Source organism: Pristiophorus japonicus, chromosome 2, assembly GCF_044704955.1.
Source record: "Pristiophorus japonicus isolate sPriJap1 chromosome 2, sPriJap1.hap1, whole genome shotgun sequence".
Classification (NCBI taxonomy): domain Eukaryota; kingdom Metazoa; phylum Chordata; class Chondrichthyes; family Pristiophoridae; genus Pristiophorus; species Pristiophorus japonicus.
Window position 1 is genome coordinate 245,470,766 of NC_091978.1, and position 23,996 is coordinate 245,494,761.

At 50.3% G+C, this 23,996-nt stretch overlaps 1 protein-coding gene across 1 annotated transcript in view; it reads left to right on the forward strand.

The window, feature by feature from the left end:
* The first annotated feature begins 11,109 nt into the window (after positions 1-11,109).
* Positions 11,110-23,996, forward strand: part of fabp2 (fatty acid binding protein 2, intestinal) — a 34,251-nt gene continuing 21,364 nt past the window's right edge. The window contains exon 1 of the mRNA XM_070864049.1: positions 11,110-11,326. The gene's annotated coding sequence lies outside the window, so the exon portion shown is untranslated. The remainder of the gene's footprint in view (positions 11,327-23,996) is intronic.

Sequence of the window (23,996 nt, forward strand, 5' to 3'; positions counted from 1 at the left end):
CCCCAGACCTGAACAAGGCCATCACGATAGCCCAGGCTTTCATGTCCACGAACGATAATACTAAACTGATATCTTCTCAGCATCGAAGCTCACCAGCAAGTACTGTGCATAAAATAACGCCATTAGCAGGCCGAACTGTACATGGCAGGGCCTATGTGTCTGCAGCTGCAAGACCTAGGATGACTCAGAGTTTGCCGTGGGACGAGAATGCGAATCCATTAACACCATGTTGACACTGCGGGGGTAATCATAGAGCCCATCAATGTCGATTCAAGCACTATGTGTGCAAAGGCTGCGAAACAATGGGGCACCTCCAGCGAATGTGCAAACATACTGTGACTCACCACGTGGCAGAGTCGACAGAAGATGGTCGATCCGAAGCAGATCACGCAGAACGAGTAAGAGAGGCAACTCAACCCGAGGCCAAGGAAGAGTGTATGGGGTACACAACTTTACCACCAAGAGCCCTCTAATGCTGAAAGTCAAATTAAATGGGATTCTAGTTTCCATGGAGTTGGTCAGGGGAGCGAGTCAGTCAATTATGAGCCAGAATGCTTTTGAGAAACTGTGGGGCAACAAGGCACAAAGGCCCAAACTGAGCCCGATTTAGACAAAGCTGCGCACTTACATTGGCAGTGTGGCAGTGAAGGTATCGTACAATGGAGCTGTGCATGATTTATCACTGTGGATTGTACCAGGCGATGGCCCAACACTGTTTGGCAGAAGCTGGCTAGGAAAGATTTGATGGAACAGGGATGACATCAAAGCACTTTCTTCGGTGGATGACGCCTCGTGTGTTCAAGTGCGAAGCACATTTCCGTTCCTATTTGAACCAGGCAGGGGCAACTTCACAAGCGCCAAGGTGCAGATCCATCTAGTCCCTGATGCACGGCCTGTTCATCACAAGGCTCGAGCGGTTCCATATATGATGAGGGAGAAAGTCGAGATCGAACTGGACAGACTTCAACGAGAGGGAATCATATCACCCGTTGAGTTCAACGAGCGGGCCAGCCCAATTGCTCCGGTGTTGAAAAGTGATGGTATGGTCAGAATCTGCGGAGACTACAAGGTAACAATCAACTGGTCTTGTTTCATTACAAGACCAGTATCTACTACCCAAGGCAGATGACCTGTTTGCAAAGTTAAGAGGGGAAGTTGTTCACCAAATTGGATCTAACCTCCGCTTACATGAGACAGGAGCTGGCTGAATCTTCGAAAAGATTGACGTCATCAACACGCACAAAGGACTGTTTACATACCACAGGTGCCCTTTTGGGATTCGCTTGGCTGCTGCCATTTTCCAGAGGAACATGGAGAATCTGCTGAAATCGGTTCCATGCACCATTTTGTTTCAAGATGACATCCTGATCACCGATCGTGACACCACCGAACACCTGCACAACCTGGAAGAAGTTCTAAGTCGACTAGACAGAGTGGGACTCAGGCTGAAATGCTCCAAGTATGTATTCCTGGAGCCAGAGGTCATATTTTTGGGGAGAAAGATTGCGGCAGACGGCATCAAACCCATGGACTCAAAGACGGAGGCCATCAAGAACGCACCCAGACCACAGAATGTGACAGAGCTGCGTTCATTCCTGGGACTCCTCAACTATTTTGGTAACTTTCTACCCGGGTTGAGCACTTTGCTGGAACCATTACACATGTTGCTACGTAAGGCTGACGACTGGGTTTGGGGTAAATCTCGAGACAGCCTTTGAGAAGGCCAGAAACCTGCTATGTTCTAACAAATTACTTGTATTGTATGACCCATGTAAATGTTTAGTGCTAGCTTGTGATGCATCTTTTTACGGGATCGGGTGTTTGTTACAGCAAACCATTGCATCAGGCAAACTGCAATTGGTTGCATATGCGTCTAGAAGTCTATCTAAGGCTGAAAGAGCCTACAGTATGGTCGAGAAAAAGGCGTTAGCATGCATATATGGGGTTAAGAAAATGCATCAATATCTATTTGGACTCCGGTTCGAGCTTGAAACCGACCACAAACCACTCATTTCGCTGTTTTCAGAAAGCAAAGGTATAAACACCAATGCTTCGTCCCGCATCCAAAGATGGGCACTAACATTGTCCGCTTATGACTATGTTATCCGCCACAGACCAGGCACGGAGAACTGCGCTGATGCCCTCAGTCGGCTACCATTGCCCACCACCGGGATGGAAATGGCGTAAGCCGCAGACTTGCTTCTTGTAATGGATGTTTTTGAGAGTGAGGGGTCAGCCATCACGGCTCACCAGATCAGCACCTGGACTAGCCTGGATCCTGTGCTATCACAAGTAAAAAGTTGCGTCCTCAACGGGAGCTGGTTGGCTGTTCACTCGGAAGTGCAAGATGAAATTAAGCCGTTTCACCGACGTAAAGATGAAATGTCCATTCAGTTGGATTGTCTCTTATGGGGTAATCGTGTGGTTTTGCCAAAAAAAGACGGAAACGTTTATACGCACCTACATAGTACCTACCCAGGCACAGTCATGATGAAGGCTATCGCCAGGTCACATGTTTGGTGGTCCGGCATTGACTCGGAATTGGAGTCATGCATACACCAATGTAACACTTGCTCACAGTTGAGCAATGCACCAAGGGAGGCACCACTGAGTCAGTGGTCATGGCCCTCCAAGTCGTGGTCCAGGATCCACGTAGATTTCACTGGCCCTTTCTAGGAAAGATGTTCTTAGTAGTAGTGGACGCTTATTCTAAATGGATTGAATGTGTAATCATGTCATCCTGCACGTTCACAGCCACCATTGAAAGCCTCCGGGCCATGTTCGCCACCCATGGCTTGCCCGACGTCCTTGTCACTGACAATGGTTCGTGTTTCACCAGCTTCATTCAACGAGTTTATGACCCGCAATGGCGTTAAGCATGTCAGGTCTGCTCCGTTTAAGCCCACATCCAACGGTCAAGCAGAACGGGCAGTCCAAACTAAAGCAGAGCTTGAAACGCGTGACCGATGGCTCCCCGCAGACCTTTTTATCTCGGGTTCTGCTCAGCTACCGGACGTGACCCCACTCGCTTACCGGAGTTCCCTCAGCGGAATTGTTAATGAAGGGAGCCCTCAAAACCATGCTCTCCTTAGTCCACCCGGATCTTAATAATCATGTGGAAACCCGGCGTCACCGGCAAAACATGTACCACGATCGTGCAGCTGTATTGTGTGACATTGATTTAAACGACCCTGTGTTTGTCCTTAATTACAGTCATGGTCCCAAATGGGTTGCTGATACTGTCTTGGCCAAGGAGAGGAATAGAGTATTTATTGTCAAACTATTGAATGGACAAACGTGCAGAAAGAATTGAGATCAGACCAAACTGCGATTCACTGACAACCAAGAACAACTTGAAGAGGACATCACCATCATCGATCCACCAACACACATCCAACCAGCAATCGACCTCGCCATCAATCAAGAGGATGAACCCACCATGCCCAACAGTCCGGTCAGACCATCGTGCTGCAGTGCAACAATGGCCCGACCAACTCACCCATGCCAGAGTTCGAATTCAGGCGTTCAACCAGGGAGCGAAGGGCCCCGGACCCACCTCAACTTGTAATTTGTAATTTGTATCAAAGACTTCGGCGGGGGGGGCTGGGGTCGGGGTGGGGAGGAAATGATGTTTTGTATGTAAACATATTAACTGTGCAAGACTTGTCGAAGACCCAAGGGTCACCTGCACACCTCATGCAAGCGAGTATAAAAGGTTGTCTGCCATACTGCTTTGGCACTCTGGAGTTTTATTAAAGAGACTAAGGTCACATCAGTTTAAGCTTACAGAACTCAGTCTTGTGGAGTTATTTTAAACATAACAGAGGTAAGACCTCTTTTCCCTGTATGTGCAGGGTGTGCATGGTCTGGCCCTCCTCCTCATTCTTGCACGCCTTAAATTGGGGCTATAATAATATGCATCACACATTGAGCCATCTGCACTCTGCAGCATCTGCGTATTAATCGATGCAAGCTGAGAAATGGCTGGGCCCATTGCAATGAAAGTAAAATAGCGATTGATCAGAGGCAATAATTTCCTCACTAAAATATACCTAGAGTAAACCCCCAATAGTCCAGAGTCTGAAAATATGTCTGTTGAGATGGTCACTTCACCTGAGAAGAACTTCAGAGTCAATGCAAACTCCCCCGAAGTTGATGCAGGCTTTTGAATGAAGCGACCTGCGATTTTAAAAATGGCAGCCACACCATTGGCTTTAGTTCAGTACAGTTCCACTTTTTCTGGGCAGTTTTTTGGGCAAGCGATATTGTGGGCTATATGTGTGCGAGGTGGTGAAAGTGAGAGTGGGCAATCTCCCGGGCGTTAGTTTCACCAAATGTGCTCTTTACGACAAAACAAAATGGGCGGTCGGTATTATTGAATCTTGATTTTAATTCTGTGCAGAAGCTAACACTGGGCGATATGGGCGTTGATTTCACCCATTCTGATGATACCGCCCAAAAAAAGTGGACGGGCGGTATTATTTTTTCCTGGCGTTACGCGCATGGGGAAAGTAACGCTCGGCGCTAAGTTTCCGAAAAATGCCCATCAGTTTCCATTTTGTGACTAAATGGGCGATATACGGGCGTTATACGTCATTTCAGCGGTAAAATGGATGTTAAGTGGGCATTAAGCATGCAAAAATGCTGGAAAGTCTAGCCCATAGTCCGGTATTATCTGTGTCATGTATCTTACATTATTATATATAACTGTATCCTAACATGCTATACATGACTGTAATAAGATATGACCTATAACCACCAGCATACCTTACCACCAGGGGTGCACTTGCAAGAGACAGGTATATAAGAACAGGTCTCAGGCAAGTGCAGCATTCCAGAGCTGTGAAATAAAGGTGCAGGTCCAGAGTGACCTTGACTTCACTACATGCCTCGTGTGAATCTGTACTGAGGGGGCAGGACTTTACAGTGACGGTTACGGGATTACAGAATCCACAGAATGGCGAACAACGGATCAGATGAAAAGTAAAATGCGGGAGACAATTGGGAGGACTTTATAGAAAGGCTCCAGCAAAGCTTTGTAACCAAAGACTGGTTAGGCGACGATAAGGCAGACAAGAGAAGAGCCCATCTCTTGACCAGCTGTGGCTCAAAAACATACGCTTTAATGAAGGATCTGCTGGCACCCGAGAAACCAGCAAGCAAGTCGTTTGAAGAATTGAGCACACTGATAAGAGACCACCTGAAGCCAGCGAGCAGCCTACACATGGCCAGACACAGGTTCTACAACTACAGACGTTGTGTGGGCCAGAGCATACCCGACTTCGTGGCGGGACTTTGGAAGTTGGCTAGTTTATGTGAGTTCTTCGATGAACTGAGGAGAGAAATGCTGAGAGACTTTTTCATTGAAGGAATAGGCCACGGAGGCATATTCCGAAAGCTCATCGAGACCAAGAACCTGACCTTCGTGGCAGCAGCACTGGTTGCACAGACATTCTTGGGAGAGAAGAAGAAACGAGGTTGATTTACAATGCAGGTGCGACAAGTAACGAAATATCGGAAGAAGAAGTTCACAGCACGAAACAAGCTGCTGCCCCCACACACAGACAAAACCGGGAGAACAGGCTCTCGACTGCAGGCAGAAGCCATCAAGGGCCACAGGAACAGCCGTTCACACCTCATCAACCCACAATGCGAGCAATCAACTACAAACTGAGAGAAGCTCAAGAGAGATCAGCCAGACGCAGCTCATTCTTTGGGAACTCTTTGAACAATGGAACAGGTCTGTGCTGGAGGTGTGGGGGTGGGCACTCATCAAGGGGATGTCGATTTCAGCAGGCTGTTTGCAGAAATTGTGAATTTACAGGGCATTTGGCCCGCATGTGCAAAAAAACGGCAGCTCGGCTGGTATACGAATCAGATGGGTCGGAAAGCGGACCAAAAGATGGTGGGGACAGTACCTGGGACACCGGTGTACAGCAGGTCAACACGATCAATGGCCACTGCTCCCACAACAGGACGCCTCCTATAATGATGAGGGTCCTACTCAACAGGATATCTGTCAACATGGAGCTGGATACGGGAGCGAGTCAATCTCTCATGGGCGCTCAACAATTTGAACAACTGTGGCCACATAAAAGAGACAGACCAAAACTCCCAAGGGTCGACACCAAATTAAGGACCTATACCAAAGAAATCGTACCAGTCCGCGGCAGTGCCATGCTCTCTGTCACACACAAAGGGACAGTGAACCGACTTCCCCTGTGGATTGTCCCCGGAGACCCCCCAGCACTGCTGGGGAGAAGCTGGCTTGCAAAACTAAACTGGAAATAGGATGATGTTGTCCATGCCATATCATTAGAGGAACGGACCTCCTGCTCAACAGTTATAAAGTGATTTAAACATCTCTTTCAGCCAGGTGTGGGCACTTTCAAAGGGGCCAAAGTCAAAATCTACATCACACAGGATGCTAGACCGGTCCATCACAAGGCCAGAGCTGTACTCTATGTGATGAGGGAAAAGATTGAACACGAACTAGACAGGCTTCTGAGGGAAGGCATTATATCACCTGTGGAATTTAGCGACTGGGCAAGTCCCATCGTCCCAGTCATGAAGCCTGATGGATCCGTACGAATCTGTGGGGACTACAAATCTACAATAAACAGAGTCTCCCTACAGGACCAGTACCCGCTGCCCAGAGCGGAGGACTTATTTGCCACATTGGCTGGAGGTAAACTTTTCTCAAAATTAGACCTCACATCTGCATATATGACGCAAGAATTGACCGAGGAATCCAAGCTACTCACTACCATCAACACACTTAGAGGCCTTTTCATGTACAATCGATGCCCAGTCGGCATCAGGTCGGCAGCTGCCATATTCCAGCGCAACATGGAGAGTCTGCTCAAGTCCATCCCGGGGACGGTTGTATTTCAAGATGACATACTTATCACGGGCAGGGGCACCGACTCCCATCTCCGTAATTTGGAGGAAGTACTAAAGCGGTTGGATTGGGTAGGCCTACGAGTCAAGAAATCCAAGTGCCTGTTTCTCACACCCGAGGTTGAATTTTTGGGCAGAAGGATTGCCGCTGATGGAATCCGCCCAACAGAGTCCAAAACAGAAGCAATTCGCCTGGCACCCAGGCCCCGGAATGTCTCAGAACTGCGCGCCTTTCTCGGGCTACTCAATTACTTTGGGAGCTTTATGCAGAACTTAAGCATGCTGCTGGAGCCTCTCCACGTGCTTCTCAGGAAGGGGTGCGATTGGTTTTGAGGGGATGCCCAGGAACGCACCTTCAATAAGGCACGCAACTTTCTGTGTTCCAACAGTGTTTTGACTTTCTTTGACCCAGGTAAAAAGCTAGTTCTCACATGCGATGCGTCAGCGTATGGGGTTGGGTGCGTTTTGCAACATGTCAATAGTGCGGGCAAATTACAACCGATAGCTTATGCCTCCAGGTCACTTACACGGGCGGAGCGCAGGTACGGAATGGTCGAGAAGGAGGCGCTCGCGTGCGTGTACGGTGTCAAAAAGATGCACCAATACCTTTTCGGGGCCAAGTTCGCGTTAGAAACTGACCACAAGCCCCTCACGTCCCTCCTATCCGAGAGCAAGGCAATAAATGCCAACGCCTCGGCGCGAATTCAACGGTGGGCACTCACGCTGGCGTCCTACGACTATACCATAAGGCACAGACCAGGCACAGACAACTGTGCCGACGCGCTCAGCAGGCTACCCCTGGCGACCACGGAAGGGTCTGACGAACAGGACTGTGAGATAGTCATGGCAATCAATGCCTTTGAGTCCACAGGTTCGCCCATGATGGCTCGCCAAATCAGAGCCTGGACGGCCAGCGACCCCACGTTATCCTTAGTAAAAAGATGTGTCCTAACCGGTGACTGGGCAGAGGCACGCGATGCCTGCCCCGAGGAATTAAAACCCTTTCACAGGCGCATGCATGAGCTATCACTACAAGCAGACTGCCTGATGTGGGGCAGCCGAGTAGTCATGCCTCTGCGAGGCAGAGAGGCATTTGTCCGGGAGCTACACCACGAGCACCCGGGGATCGTTCTCATAGCCAGATCCCACGTCTGGTGGCCTGGTATTGACGCGGACTTGGAGCTCTGCGTCCGAAGGTGCACCATTTGTGCCCAACTCAGCAACGCCCCCAGGGAGCCTCCTCTGAGCCCCTGGCCCTGGCCTACCAAACCATGGTTGCGAGTGCACATAGACTATGCGGGCCCATTCATGGGCAAAATGTTCCTCGTAGTTGTAGATGCATTTTCAAAGTGGATCGAATGCACCATTTTAAACTCGAACACAACCTCCACCACTGTGGAGAGCTTCGTAACCATGTTTGCAACGCACGGAATCCCTGACATATTGGTCAGTGACAATGGTCTGTGCTTCACCAGCGCAGAATTCCAAGACTTCATAATTGACCACGGCATAAATCATGTCAAGAAGGCACCGTTCAAGCTGGCCTCCAACGGCCAGGCGGAGAGAGCAGTGCAAATCATTAAACAAGGCATGCTTAAAATCCAAGGTCCCACGCTGCAGGGTCGCCTGTCGCGGTGCTGCTGGCATACAGATCTCGTCCGCACTCACTGACTGGCATCCCCCACGCGCAACTGTTGATGAAAAGGACTTTTAAAAACAAGGCTCTCATTAATCCTCCCAGACATGCACGAAGTCGTTGAGGCAAAGCACTGTAAGCTGACTGAGTACCATGACAGAAATTCGAGGGGGAGATGGAATGAGATAGGGGACAAAGTGTTTGTACTAAACTATGGCAGGGGTCCCAAATGATTTGCAGGGACAGTAACAGGCAAGGAAGGAAACAGGCTACTGGTAGTACAAATGGACAATGGCAAAACCTGCTGGAGGCATGTAGACCAAGTCAAAAGCAGATTTACCAACAACACTGCGGAACCAGAGGCAGACTACAATGTGTAACTCGCACCACACCTGGTGGACAGACAGAGGGAACAACCTGAGGAAAGGGCAATCCCAACAGACAGCCCAGGCAAGTCAACAACAATCACACCAATCGAAATAGACAGCCCAGGCGAGATACCAGCAACCACACCCAAAGAAAAACAGACACCAAGGCAAACAACTGAACCACAACTCAGACGCTCCATGCGAGAGAGTAGACCACCTGAGAGACTGAACCTGTAAAGACAATAAGACCTTGGGGGAGGGTGATGTCATGTATCTTACATTATTATATATAACTGTATCCTAACATGCTATACATGACTGTAATAAGATATGACCTGTAACCACCAGCATACCTTACCACCAGGGGTGCACATGCAAGAGACAGGTATATAAGGACAGGTCTCAGGCAAGTGCAGCATTCCAGAGCTGTGAAATAAAGGTGCAGGTCCAGAGTGACCTTGACTTCACTACATGCCTCGTGTGAATCTGTACTGAGGGGACAGGACTTTACAATCTGTTTCAGGATTATTTGTCCACGCACCATTGTTTCTTTCATCTCTCACCCTAAACCAGGTGGAATAAAAATATTGTATTCGGCAATGTGAAGAATGTTAAAACTTCTTTGGGCTAGGCTTTCCACTAGAGGGACATCGCCAGGAAAAATGGGCATTGTTCCAGCGATGTAGGACGTCTCAGCCTTACTGATCCATTTTTTTTTTGCAATTTTCCACTCGGCCTTAGCCCAGCGATGTGGAATGGGCGATGTGATTTTTCGGCGATGTTACGATCGCCCACCAAAAACGGAAGTCCAAAAAATAAGCTTCCCTAGCAACAGCCTTGTGCGCATGTGTGAGTTTTTTTTCACAGCCGATTATTTTTACTGCATTGTGGGAGGTCAGGGGTCATCACACATGCTCAGAAGGCACAGGGAGGGTCAGAAAGAGAGAGAGTGCTGATAGAGAGGGAGGAGAAAGCTGGAGAGAAGGAGGGAAGAATTGTTTATTGTTGCTGGGTTTCGTGGTGTAAAAGCCAATATAAATCTCACTTTAATATCTAAAATATTTCTAATCTAATAAATCAGAATGTCGCAGGAGTTTGAAGCCAAAAGGAAAAGGTCAAAAGCCTTTAGTGATGAGGCAAACGAGGCCCTCGTCAATGAGGTGCATGCAAGGTGGGCAGAACTTACACGGGGTGTGCATGGGAAACCTTCACCCTGTGCATATAGAAAAATTTGACAGGAGATTGCAGCTGTAGTGACCGCTTCATCCCATGAGGCGAGGTCACCTGACCAGTGCCGAAAAAGGTGGAATAGCTTGGTGGCAGCAGCGAGAGTAAGTTGCTTTTTATATTTCAAATGTTATATTTAATATTCTAATGATGTGTGCAAATGTTGACTAGAACACTGAATTTCATGTATTGAATTTAAGTTTCTCATTCGTAAATGTATTCATTAATTAAGCCATGCTAACAGTAAGTTGCATTTTCCATTGCAAAAAAATGTCAGTGATGCACGCAAATTTTAAATCATCTCCTGCATTGCATTTAAGTTTGTCATTCTTAAATGATTTATTCGAAAGTCCATTAGCTCATGTCATGCTCTCTTCTCATTTGCAGAAAAACATATCAATCAACCGGGCAGAGCAGAGGGCGACGGGGGACAGTTCTGCTCAACTTCAACCCTTGAGTGAAATTGAGGAGCGTGCGGTGGCGCTGGTGGGAATTGAAAGCTGTTCGGCCACCACCCGTGGTCTGGCCGAAACCAGCCTCGAGTCTCGTGAGTAATGTGTACTGTGTAATGTGTGAAACACTATGAAAAACATTTTTAAAGAACTTAAATAAGTAACGCATGTAATGTCCTGTAATTATAATGTAATATGCAATATACTGGAGATGTACTGTTGACATACTAATGATGTCTTGTCTGGCCATGCATGCATGCATGCAGCCTGGGTGCAGCCTTTGTGCATAAGAAGCTGGGGATATAGCCACTACAACTTAATGGGGTATTGAAAAGTATTGATATATAACATCAATTGGTAATGATCACCGTCCTGTTCTAATAAGTTCTTCAAAAATGTCATACATGTTTTTAAGGTCTACCAGAGAAGCGAGTGTCACTGTAGCCTTCCATTGCACCATCACCAACCACCTCAGAGGATGAAGAGGAGGAACCTCATTACTCGAGGGAGTCCATGGAGGAAGAAGATACATTTACTCACCTCCTGGCGAAGGTCGAGGAGGAGGAGGATGAGGATCAATATATAATTCCACAGCTTCTGGAATCTGCAATTGTTGTGGGGGGATGAGCCTGCGGCCATCTGCATTGATGTTGAAGAGGCATCAGGACCAAGCAGTGTTGATCCGGCAACAACAAGACGCAATATATTGCGAACACAGACCCAACGGAGGTCGGGTCAGTGAGGTGAGCAATCGCCTACTGTAGAAGGGCAGATGGAGAGTGTAAGGGGTTCTCAGGGAGTGTTGTTGTGCCTTGGGTGTCTCTCTCTGGGCTTCTGCCCTCACAGCTTATGCCTGGCCTGTGAGGTACCCTGAGTGCTGCAAGAGCACCCCTGGAGAGACTGTGTCCACAGCTTATGAAGAGGGTTTTGAGACTCGTGCATCCCCACAGCTTATGCCTAGCCTGTGAGGCACCTGTGAGTGTCAAACACTCCTAACCCTTCTTCCCTAGCCTGTGACACACAGTTGAGCGTTTTCGAGGCGCTCCTAGCTTCCCTTACACTGTTCTGACATAAGACTCACGATCAGGAGATGTAATACAATAGAACTGAGACAAAGTGATTCCGAGAGGAACTTTAGGCTTCCAATTTATTTGACAAGGTGTATCTCAACAAACAGCAATACACCAACAAAACAATCCCCCTAAATCCCACTAAACGGACACAACAAAAATCTTTACACAAGTTTAGCAGTACAATGCCCAACCTCCCACCTTTCCTGGCCTAACTGAGTTGGGAGTTCCGGGGACCAGAGGTTATACTCACTACTGTGCCTTCTGTAAGTCTGGTGGTTTGTTTCTTCTATCTTCGGTGTCTTCGGACACTGGTTTTCCTTCAGTGTCGAGAGGCTTGCTGGTTGTTGGATCGCGAGGGCAGGGAACCACACACACTACGTCAGAAACCCCTTTTTATAGCCAGATTATCCAGTCCGCCTCTCCTGCTGAAATCGATTCTTCCCATTGGTGGGCTTTGTGATTTTGAAAAATGCAGCAGTTTTAGATTATTGCGGTTTTTTCCACTGATGTTAACCTACTCAAGGTTTGAATGGGTGTTGATTGCGTTGGCCTCCTGTAGCTATTATGTAGGCCCTTGGGTTGTTTTGGGTTCCCTGGTTTCTGAAGGTCTGCATAATTTTCCTCCAATTCAGGTTTTCTAACCTACTCAAGGTTTGAGTAGATGTTAATTGGGTTGGCCTCCTGTAGCCATTGTGTAGGCCCTTGGTTTGTTTTGGGTTCCCTAGTTTTCAAAAGGTCTGCATAGTTTCCTTCCATAGTGTAAACATGGGGAAGACAATAGCCCGATAATGGCTATGGGTCAGTCCCACAGTTTTCGAGCAAGTGCTCTCCGATTGGCTTGAAAGTCACATGCTTCGGGCTGACTCTGTCCCACCATTGGCCCTCCGGTGTCCTCCCCGTCCAATCACTGCTCTGCCAAGGTCAAACCGTATCGGTTTCAATTCACAGCACAGACTGATCCCACAGCCTTTTCCTTCTGGGTAAAATGAGGGGGTTTTCGTCTTCCCCTACATAATCCTCCATCTGACACAGTCAGACACCATTCGAGTGTGTCAAAGTTCAAGGTGGTGATAAAACCCTAGGTCTCCCAAATTGCCCAACTTTCCCCAGTTTAACTCTAAACTGATCCCGTCGATATATATCGTAATTCCTTTTAACGGGGTACAAAACACAGAATCTAACAGGTTACAATATACGACAGCAATATACATATATGTACTTAAGGTTACAGCAGCAATTGTACATTGAGTCTCATTTCAGTCTTAACTGTAAAACAAAGAAATCTGCCCTGAAAACTCCCCAGGGCCTATGTATGAAAACGCAGTCATCGCTGGGAATAACAAAACCGCCTAAGTGTCGCGGTCAAGCTTTGTTTACACGCCTTGAGTGTTTAGCAACGGCTCTCCTGGCTGTGTAGTAGCCTGAGGAACTGCTTTCTTTTTCTTTTTCTCCTGAGCTTACAGCTTGTAACTAGCAGATATGCTACAATCAGGAATTGGCTGATTACAAAGGCATGCGATCCCACCCGGATCCATGCAGGTATGTCTGCCCGTATTCCCAAATCCCACCATGCTGGGGGTTTAATCTGGGCAATCTCCCCTGCTAGAATTTCAGTTTTCTGCTCCATGGTGTAAAAATGTTTTTGAGACAAATCCACTGCCTGGAGGAGGGCTGTAAGTTTCTCAGGTAGTGGGGCAATGGGATAGCCAAAATGGGCGACATATTGTTGTAGGTGGCTGAGGTTGTTTTGTACCGTGAGGTGAATCGTGGAAGGTTCAGGGATGGGTGTGATTCTGGTGTGTGCCACTTGAACCTCTGCCCTGGGTTTAAAGCAAAAGCTGCTGTATGGTATTGGACACAACCTTCCCGGTCCGTGCACTTGTGGTGACACAATATGTCCCACCGCCTACATATGCTACCTGTGGAGGCATATGGTTAGGGGCCATTACCTCCATTGTGCAATTGATAGGCTCTGCCCCAACAGTGCTGAACCCGCATTGTGGCCTTGCAAAAGCATTCAAGTGCTGGAGGCACACGATTACCTGTGCTCCCCTGCTCTGACAACCCGAGAGGTCTGTATCTGTCACAGTGTGCTCCCACATTGTGACATAAGGTGGGACCGCTTGGAATCGAACATGCACCCCTCCATGAATGACTCCCACATTCTCCACTCGGTACAGGGGTGCTGGTCGTGGGGACGCCCCCATCACGGGCATCTTGACCACCACACCCATGATGGTATGATTTGACTTTCCACAGTCCACCGGTACCGGGTAGGCTTCCGACGCTACACGAAGTTGGCAAGGACTCAAAACATTATCATAAGGGTGCAGTGCTGCTAAGTGCTGGTTGCTGATCCAGGAGGGGACCTGTCCCTGTCTCAGATCCTCGAGGTTACTCCGTCCCTCTCCCAGCAACCAGGCCCCATAGAGCACGCACACCTCATTTTGGGCGGCTTGATCGGAGGCGTTTCTATCCTCCCGAATCAAGGCGTTTACAGCCCTGGCCTGCGCCTCCAATTGAGAGATAATCTCCTTTAAGTGAACTGTCATTGCCACCTCTTCGTGGAGCGCGGATCCCACTACGGTATTCTCGTCCCCCTGGATTTTGTGCATCTGATTCTTTAACCCATTTATCTGCATGTTATCCAAACTGTTTATGGCGGACGCCCCAGTGTTAAACCCCATAAAAATGTCATTTAAAGTGCCACGCCTCTGCCTGCCCGGTTCGGCCCTATCCCACTGTTTATACAAGTCTGTCACTTTGATATCCCCGAAGTCCAGTTTATAGAACTTCCGGAACATCTCCCGCAGCAGAGCCTGGTATAACAGCTCGGTTTCCTGGAGACACCACGTAGGTAGGCGGACTTCTGTCAGATTTAGCACCACTGATGCCACTGCGTAGTGTACCCCCTGATAAAGTAGTTTCTCGGTAGGGACTAACGCTAAACCATTCCCCGGCCCCCTGCATGTTGTCGGGCACTCGTGTGGGACGGTGGGCTTAGCCGTGGGTGGGGGTTTTCTTTCTCGAACTACAAGTTCGGTGGCGTTTACTGGTACCCGGGGATTGGGGGTCACACACGCCTCCCCGCTGCGATCCCATACCACCCCATCCCCGACATTCTGCCACCACCTATAGAAAGCAATGGAGACCCCCTCTGAACACACGCGAGTGGATCCCCACATACACATATAAATTCCTTGGTCGTACGCCCACCATTTCTCCCAACACACCGTTACCCCGCCAGATAACCCCATGATGGTTCGGTAGGTATCATTATCCAGACGTTCCCAGTCCGAGTGTCAGTCTCCCACGTCCTTCTTGAGCTTTCTGAGCCACCACCACCGTCCCAGAGGTATGTCCCCTAGGCAAGTTAGGCACACCTTCCTGCCTTCTGTCACTCTCACTCTGGAAGTGGCCAGAGTGATCTCCGGGCAGGGGATGGAGGCCTCTCCGTAGGTAAAGTCCTTATGGTTGGAGTACTTGGTGGAGTTCGATCCCAACCACCCAGGCCATCTCCCCTCGTGGGAGTAGGTGACCCGGCCATCCGCCGCCAGAGTCCCTTCTCCTGTGGTCACTGTCGGCGCTCTGCCTCCGGAGCATCCGAAAACCAGGGAGTCCTCGGTGTCCCCTCGGTGCCCGGAGCAGATCCTTAGCGATACCAGCATCACTAACGTCCAGTCGGGAGGTGTTGACATCTGAAAGGCAAGAAGAACATGGCCTTGCCTTGAGAGACCTCTCCAGGCTCGGCCCACTTAACATGTTCTGAACATAAAATGCTGTACCCAACCGTCACTGCCTTACCTAAACACATATGCACACAACACAAAGTAACAAAACAGGAAGGGAAAATATATACACCACCACCCGTCCCCGGGTGGCCAGGCTACATCCTGTCACTGTACAGGCGTCGTCGACCACTCGGCTGACCGTACCCTGGGGACTCCGCTGAGGGGCTCATATAGTCCCCCTTAATGAGTCTTGTGCTGCCCTCCAAAGCCGTCCCAAGCCCCGGATAATCGGTGGGAGACCCTTGCTAGCGCAACAGAGCACCCTCCCTGTTGTCTTTCGCCTTCTCGGTCTGGGGCGGGAAGCTAGGTAAACAGGGGACCACGGCGCCCTGGTCTGTGGCATTCTGTTACTCCTCCTTACTGTCGGTGCAGAGTCCCACGTTATGGGCTGCAATGCTATCTCCTCCACCTCTTGGGCTAGCCCCAGCTGATCCACCATGGGAGGTTCAGCTTCCCCTTGGACCTTGCTAATGGTAGAGCCTTTCCCAGCCCACTAACTTCTGTTAACCTCTACCCAGTGGTGGGATAGCCTTACTGGAGCAGTGAACCATCCCCGGCTGTAGAGCTTCGGGGACCGCTGCCTCCTCCGGAGCCTCCAAATCCACCGGGGCCTGTTCTTCCCCCAGTGCCTGATTCCCTTCCCTTGCTCGTCCCCTCTGTTTTTTACCTCTTTTGGGGTCAAACAATTTACACTGATTAATGTGATACCATTTCACCCGGCGAGGCAATCGAACCACATAGACCATAGGGCTAGCCTTGTCGACTATGCTGAATGGTCCCATATACAGTGGTTCAAATACCCCAACCCGGGCGAAGCTTCTCACCATCACCTGGTCGCCCACCTCCCAATCATGGTGACTACGGGGTTCCAGCAGCAGCCGATTGGCACGGTGCTGTTTACCCATGTTGTTGGCCGCCTGCCAGTGAATCTGTTGAAGCTGTTCAAACAGATTCCTGACGAAGCGGTCCCGGTTCACCTCTCGAAGCTGCCCTTCGGTGAGAACCGGCGCCAACACATGCACTGGGGTTCTCATGATCCGGCCCGTCATCAGCTCATGGGGTAAGTACCCTGTGCTCTTTGACTGACTAGCCCGGATTCCCATGAGGACCAACAGTAAGACCTCCACCCACTTGTTCGGTGAGTCTCCCGTCTCCTTGCGCAGCCTTTCCTTTAGGGTCCGGTTCAGGCGTTCTACGGGGCCTGAGGACTGAGGGTTGTAGGCGACATGCCATTTGGCTCTTATCCCCAGCATCTTTAGGGTGGCCTGCATCACCTGGCCGGAGAAGTGGCTTCCCCGGTCGGATTCCACGATTTGAGGTAGACCCCACCGAGAGAACACCTCCCTCACCAGGATTTTTGCAGTCCCCACCGCGGTAGCTGTTCGGCAAGGGAAGGCTTCCACCCACTTGGAAAACACATCCACCAGGACGAGGCAGTATTTATAACCTCCCTGGGCGGCCGGTAAGGGTCCGATGTAGTCGATCTGGATCGACTGCCATGATCCCTCTACCCGCCTGACGTGTCCCATAGACACCTTCCTTTTCTGAGGGTCTGGGTTGTTTGCAGCGCAAACCAGACAGTCCACACAGACGTTGTGGACGTCTTCCCGGAGGCCTGGCCACCACCCTGCCTTTTCTACCCGTTGGCAGGTAGATTCTGGCCCAGGGTGTCCCGCACCTGGACCCTCATGGGCCAGCTGAAGGAATTCCCTCCGGTGTTGTGGCGGCACTACCCATTTGTCCCCTTTAAACAACATGCCTTCCCGCACAGCAATATCTGCAGCACTGTATGGGCCCTCCACCTTTTCCCCCTTTTTGATAGCAACCAAGGCAGCCTTCAGGATCGGATCCTGCATCTGGACTACTTTAAGGTCCGGGGCCGCAGCCGCCCCTACGCTCCCTTGTGTCCCTGGCTTGCTTCTTGCTGCTGCTATCCTGCCTGCCTCGTATGGGTCCCATGGGCGACCTGTACGAGCACCTTCCCTTGCCAGCAGGTCTGCCTGCTGGTTACCTTCCCCCCGTGGCTCAGTTTTGGAGTGGGCCTTTACCTTATGGATATATACATCCCGGTTTCTCCCACTGCAGCCATGATCTTTTCAAGCAGAGGTTTGGTCACAAGGGGCTTCTCATCCGCAGAGGTGTACCCCCGGTGTGACCAAATCGGCAGATACTCTGTACATGAATTGCAAGTGAACATGCTGTCCGAGCAAATCGTGTATGGGGTAGGGAATTCCTCGGGGTGTGTAACCACATACATCACTGCCGAGAGTTCCGCCTGCTGGGCGCTCAGGGTGCATGGGAGTTTAAGAGTCAAGGCAATTCCTGCCTTGGGATCCCAAACTCCGCAGCCCGTGAGTCTTGTACCCGCGGACACTGAACTGGAGCCATCAACGTAGATCTCGCGGCCTGTGGGGTGTATCCCTGCCCGAAATCCAAAGTTGATGTCCCATACCCCCTCCACAGAGCATCTATGCGGCTGCCCTGGATAGATTAAATTTGCTGCAAGCCTGGGCTCGCAGAGGCCCTTGACCTTTAAAGTCATTTGGGAGAGGAGGAGGGTCCAGCGAGTGATTCTAGCACTGCTCACTGTCCCGTCCTTAATCCTCCCGTCCAACAGCATCTGCGTCGGGGTATGATGGGTGAGGAGTGTAATGGGGGAATTCCGGTAAAGATCTGAGCTCTCTTTACTGCCCAGTGGGTGGCAAGCAAGTGCCTCTCACAATTGGAGTATCCCTTTTCTACCTCCATGAGGACCCTGGAGGAGTATATCACTGGTCTTCGCTCCTGGAGCAACACTGCACTTAAGCTGTCGCCACTGGCTGCCACCTCCAGGAAGAATTCCCCCCCCCCATCAATTGCCCCTAGGGCTGGTGCTACCTGCAGCTCTCTCTTAAGACGGACAAATGCTGCCTCACAGCCCTCGTCCCATTCCCACTCGACCCCCTTGTGTAGGAGTCTGAGCAGAGGAGCGGCAGTGGCTGCATAGTCCTCGATGAAGTCCCTACAGTAGCCAGTGATTCCCAGGAAAGACCTTACCCCCGACACATCCCTAGGGACAGGGAGTTCCTGCACTGCCTTTCTTCTAGCGTCATCAATGGCCCTTTCTCCTGCCCTTATCGTCAGGCCCAGGAATTTTACCTCTCCTAGACCTATCTGGGCTTTCTTGGGGTTAACTTTAAAACCCCCTTTCTTCAGTAAGACCGTATTCCTCACTGCTGTCTGTGAACAACAACAGGTCGTCCACATACTGGACCAGCTGGTGTGGTTGGCTGAAGTCTTTTAAGCAGTTCGCCATGCATTGGTGAAAGATGCTGGGACTATTATGAAAGCCCTGTGGGAGGTAGCTCCATGTATACTGCTGTTCCCGGAAGGTGAAGGCAAACTTGTACTGGTCTTCCCTCCGTACAGGGATAGACCCGTTGGATATGTCCAACACTGTGAACGTGGTTGCGGATGCAGGGATTTCCCCTATCAGATCCGCAACCGCCGCTACTGTGGGAGCACAAGCTGGGATGTTTTTATTGAGCACCCTATAATCCACCGTAGCCCTCCAAGAATTGTCCGGTTTCCTAACCGGCCAAAGCGGGGAGTTGACATGGGTGGCTCTGAGTCTCAAAACACCCTGCTCGACAAGCGAGCTTAAAGCTGTCTCCAAGTCTGCTTCTGCCTCTCGGGCAAAGCCATACTGCTTTTGCGGGCGGGACATGGGATCCCCATCTATTCTAACCTCCACTCCTGTGACTCTCCCACAATCGTGTTTATGGGTGGCAAATGCTGCAAGATTTGCTTGCACATAGGCCCGGTACTCGGCCGGGGTGTTACCGGCCAGAACCTCCAGGTCGTAACCCACTTTTGGCTTCATTGTACACAGAGTCCCTTTTCCCTGTTTCTTATCAATAACCATGACTTCTCCCTCTGCTCCCGTGCCCACTGTGCCCCATAGACAGTGATTCCTCAAGTCTACTAGGATCTGACGAGCGATGATGAAATCAGCCCCCAAGATCCCTTTTCCCACCTGCTCCCAGTTCATCAGGGCGCACTTCCATTGTTTTGGGGTGCTCCTAAACGAACTGCGAGCAGGACTGAGAAAAACCCAGCCTTCTCATTTCCTGTGAACCCAACTAGTTGATACGGCACCCCGTTTGATAGAGGGGAGGTTGCGGAGTCCAAAAGGTAAGCACCAGTGTCCAAAAGGTAAGTACCCAATACACCCTCAACCTCCATCTTGACCCAGGGTCGTCCCCAGGGGTCGTATTCTAGTGGACACAGGTATGCAGGCTGGGTCTGGGCTAGTCACGGCCTCTGTACTGGCAGGGTTGCTGGTGCTTCCCTGCCTGTTGCAGTGGCTACCTTCCCAGTCCCCTCCAGCACTGTCCTCACTACAGCTACGATCTCATCAAGGGATGGTGAGGAGCTCCCTCCACTTCCCCCACTCTGGGCGGCTCCTAAGGAACTTCTCCCCCCATATCTCTTTACTGGGCTCCTGCAATCCCTTTTAAAATGCCCCGCTTTCCCGCACCCGTAGCACACTCCCTCCTTACCAATCAAGCGACCACCCTCCTGGTGCCATTCCCTTTTGGGAATCGAGTTGGGTTTTACTTCATTTACCCGACCTTTGGAGGTTTTCTCCTCCTCCCCTCCTCCATTCCATTGGACCAGTGCCAGTTGCCTGACCACTGCTTCCTCGGTGAGGTTGGGGTCCCGGGAATCGAACCACACTTCTGCCCTGGCCTTGAGCCGGGGCAAGCAGTTTGCCACCAGAATCCTCAGCCAGCGGCCAGTCTGTACCGCGGAAAGATTCGCCCGGTCGAGGAGCTCCCCACAGGCTGCGTGGTATACCACCCACAGCCTGTCCGCAAACGCCTGCGGGGTTTCCCCTGCGAGCTGCCTTGTCCTTTCGACCCGTTCGAAAGGACTGCCGTCATCGAAGCCCATAGCCTCAAGGACGGCCCTCTGGACCTCAGCAAATGTACGCTGTCCCCTCCGCATTCTGCCGGTAGGGCCTGGTACAATTTGCTGTCCAGAGAGAAGAGCAGCAGCTTGGCTGTTTCTTCCTCGTCGCACCCATTAATTTCCCCTGCCTGCATCACCTCCATGAAGTGGATAGATGGGTCCCCACTGCGAGTGAGTTTGGCCAAATGGGCCACCATGGCCCTGAGTGATTGAACTCCATGGGGAATAATAAAGTCGCTCTCCAGCGCTCCCCGACCTTGGCCACCTGCATGTGGAGGACCGTACTTGCGCTGCCTGACCGGGCACATCCGCCCTTGTTCAGGATCTTTCTGCGCTGGTCCCTCTACCTCCGGCTGTCCCACCATACCCGGTGCAGCAGACAGTGCCTGGTCACCTGATTCCGGCCTTTAACTGACCCGCGGCTGGAGCCTCACATCCCTGCTGCCGAGCGGGACACATTGGTCCTGCCCCCAGCCCTGGGTATGCTACTACCTGCGTGCCCCGCTCCTCCTGGTACCCCACCGGACAAACCACCGGTGCCTCAGGAGGTGGTCGGGGGTCTCTTGCCTTTTGATTCTCCTCTACCCCGCAATACTCTCCTTTGTCCTGTGTGGACCCTCCGGGTCCTATCAGGGCGACTATCCCCTTTGCCTGGGATAGAGCGTGGGTGAGAGTTCTAATCCTCTCCTGGCAGGGACAGTGATCTGCAAACTCACTGCTACTGGCCACTTTATAGGCTGCCTGTATATCTTTTAATTTATTCTCTAGTTCCAAAATTTTCTGGGTGTACCGAGAGTTCTGTTCCCGGAGGGACCCCTCACTACCCTTGGCCTCAGTGACCTGACACTGAAGATAGTCCCGGCTATTTCGGAAGGTCTCCTCCAACTGCCGGTTCCTTTGCTGCTCCTCAGCTAATTCGGCCAGCAGGTTGTCCCCAACCGCAGCCCGGATAGCAGAGAGCTCCTCTGATTTCTGAAGACTCTGTTCCAAGTCCTTCACCCGCTGGTCGAGCTTTCGGACTTGGCGGGTGAGGCAGATAAGCCAGATGGCCTTTTCCACCCTGTGGTTGTGGTCCTTCCCTGCTGTCCACTGAGCAGCAGCATCCACTGGGCGCTCTGCCCGAGTGAGGGCTTGTACCCAAGGTTTAGTGAGGTTCACCTTGCCAAAAATGTATGAGGAAATTCTCTCCTCCATTTTAGTTTCATCTCTTATCACCTCATCTGTTATATTAACATTTCCTGTTTGCTTATGTCCCTTCGTGATCACCATGTTCTGTAAGGGGTTTTCTCAGGGAGTGTTGTTGTGCCTTGGGTGTCTCTCTCTGGGCTTCTGCCCTCACAGCTTATGCCTGGCCTGTGAGGTACCCTGAGTGCTGCAAGAGCACCCCTGGAGAGACTGTGTCCACAGCTTATGAAGGGGGTTTTGAGACTCGTGCATCCCCACAGCTTATGCCTAGCCTGTGAGGCACCTGTGAGTGTCAAACACTCCTAACCCCTTCTTCCCTAGCCTGTGACACACAGTTGAGCGTTTTCGAGGCGCTCCTAGCTTCCCTTACACTGTTCTGACATAAGACTCACGATCAGGAGATGTAATACAATAGAACTGAGACAAAGTGATTCCGAGAGGAACTTTAGGCTTCCAATTTATTTGACAAGGTGTATCTCAACAAACAGCAATACACCAACAAAACAATCCCCCTAAATCCCACTAAACGGACACAACAAAAATCTTTACACAAGTTTAGCAGTACAATGCCCAACCTCCCACCTTTCCTGGCCTAACTGAGTTGGGAGTTCCGGGGACCAGAGGTTATACTCACTACTGTGCCTTCTGTAAGTCTGGTGGTTTGTTTCTTCTATCTTCGGTGTCTTCGGACACTGGTTTTCCTTCAGTGTCGAGAGGCTTGCTGGTTGTTGGATCGCGAGGGCAGGGAACCACACACACTACGTCAGAAACCCCTTTTTATAGCCAGATTATCCAGTCCGCCTCTCCTGCTGAAATCGATTCTTCCCATTGGTGGGCTTTGTGATTTTGAAAAATGCAGCAGTTTTAGATTATTGCGGGTTTTTTCCACTGATGTTAACCTACTCAAGGTTTGAATGGGTGTTGATTGCGTTGGCCTCCTGTAGCTATTATGTAGGCCCTTGGGTTGTTTTGGGTTCCCTGGTTTCTGAAGATCTGCATAATTTTCCTCCAATTCAGGTTTTCTAACCTACTCAAGGTTTGAGTAGGTGTTAATTGGGTTGGCCTCCTGTAGCCATTGTGTAGGCCCTTGGTTTGTTTTGGGTTCCCTAGTTTTCAAAAGGTTTGCATAATTTCCTTCCATAGTGTAAACATGGGGAAGACAATAGCCCGATAATGGCTGTGAGTCAGTCCCACAGTTTTCGAGCAAGTGCTCTCCCATTGGCTTGAAAGTCACATGCTTCGGGCTGACTCTGTCCCACCATTGGCCCTCCGGTGTCCTCCCCCATCAATCACTGCTCTGCCAAGGTCAAACCGTATCGGTTTCAATTCACAGCACAGACTGATCCCACAGCCCTTTTCCTTCTGGGTAAAATGAGGGGGTTTTCGTCCTCCCCTACAAGTGCTTGATTTCCCTGTGCAGGGAGATGGTCGCGATTGGTTGCGATCTTATCCAGGGGTTCCATGAGTTCTCCACGAACTGGAGCCAGTTCTCTGCGAACTGGAGCCAGTTCAACACGAACTTCTCCAACTGGTCTACCATGCAAACGGAGTTAGCACAGCAGACCTTAGAGGGGATTCGAGAGCTGACCGCCGCAACAAATGCCCTTCGGCATGCGATGCTGGCTGGACATGGCGCTGCATCTCAAGGTGTCGTGTCAGCTCAGAGTGCGACTCCTAGCACTCAAGCGAGTACGGAGGATACAGTTCCTCCTGACTCGGAAGACAAGCCTCAGGCTTCACCTTCCACTCTGTGACCGCCACCACGGCAGGAAGTCTTCCCGTTGCCCGCTTCACACCAGCTTCGTCCCGGTCTGCAAAGACCAAAACGGGAGGGTGGTGTTAAAATACGGGGTGGTGGAGGACCTGGAGGGAAACGTGGCCGCAGATAGGAAGGCGGGGGGTTAGTTGGTTGTTCAAGTTACATGTTAAATTTTTTTAAGTTCTTGCGTTCATTGTTGTTTGGGGTGGGGCGGGGGGGGGGGGCGGCGGGAGGGGAGAGGGTGTTTATAAAATATTTTTACAAATTCATTATGTTAAATAAAAATGTTTATTGAGTTAAACAATTGCTGTGCATTCCCTTATACTTATGTTAAGCATAACATATTTACAGTTGTTCTGCATTAGTTGTTCATTTATTTTAACATGAGTTTACTTAAAATAAGCATTAATGCATATGCATGTGCCAGGCCAGTGCAGGCAAGGCAAAAACGTAACTCAACGCAAATGAAACTTTTGCTTAGCCGTAAATGTAAATGAAAATGTAACTATCCTGTGATAGCGAGTTCCACAATTTACAAGTGCATATTCGCATTGATTGCATGGACCTTAATGTGCCAGCGCAAACAAATTTTGGTATCTGATTAAACCTTTATCCAGAAATGAGGCAGCATTGGTGAGAACAGTATTTAATA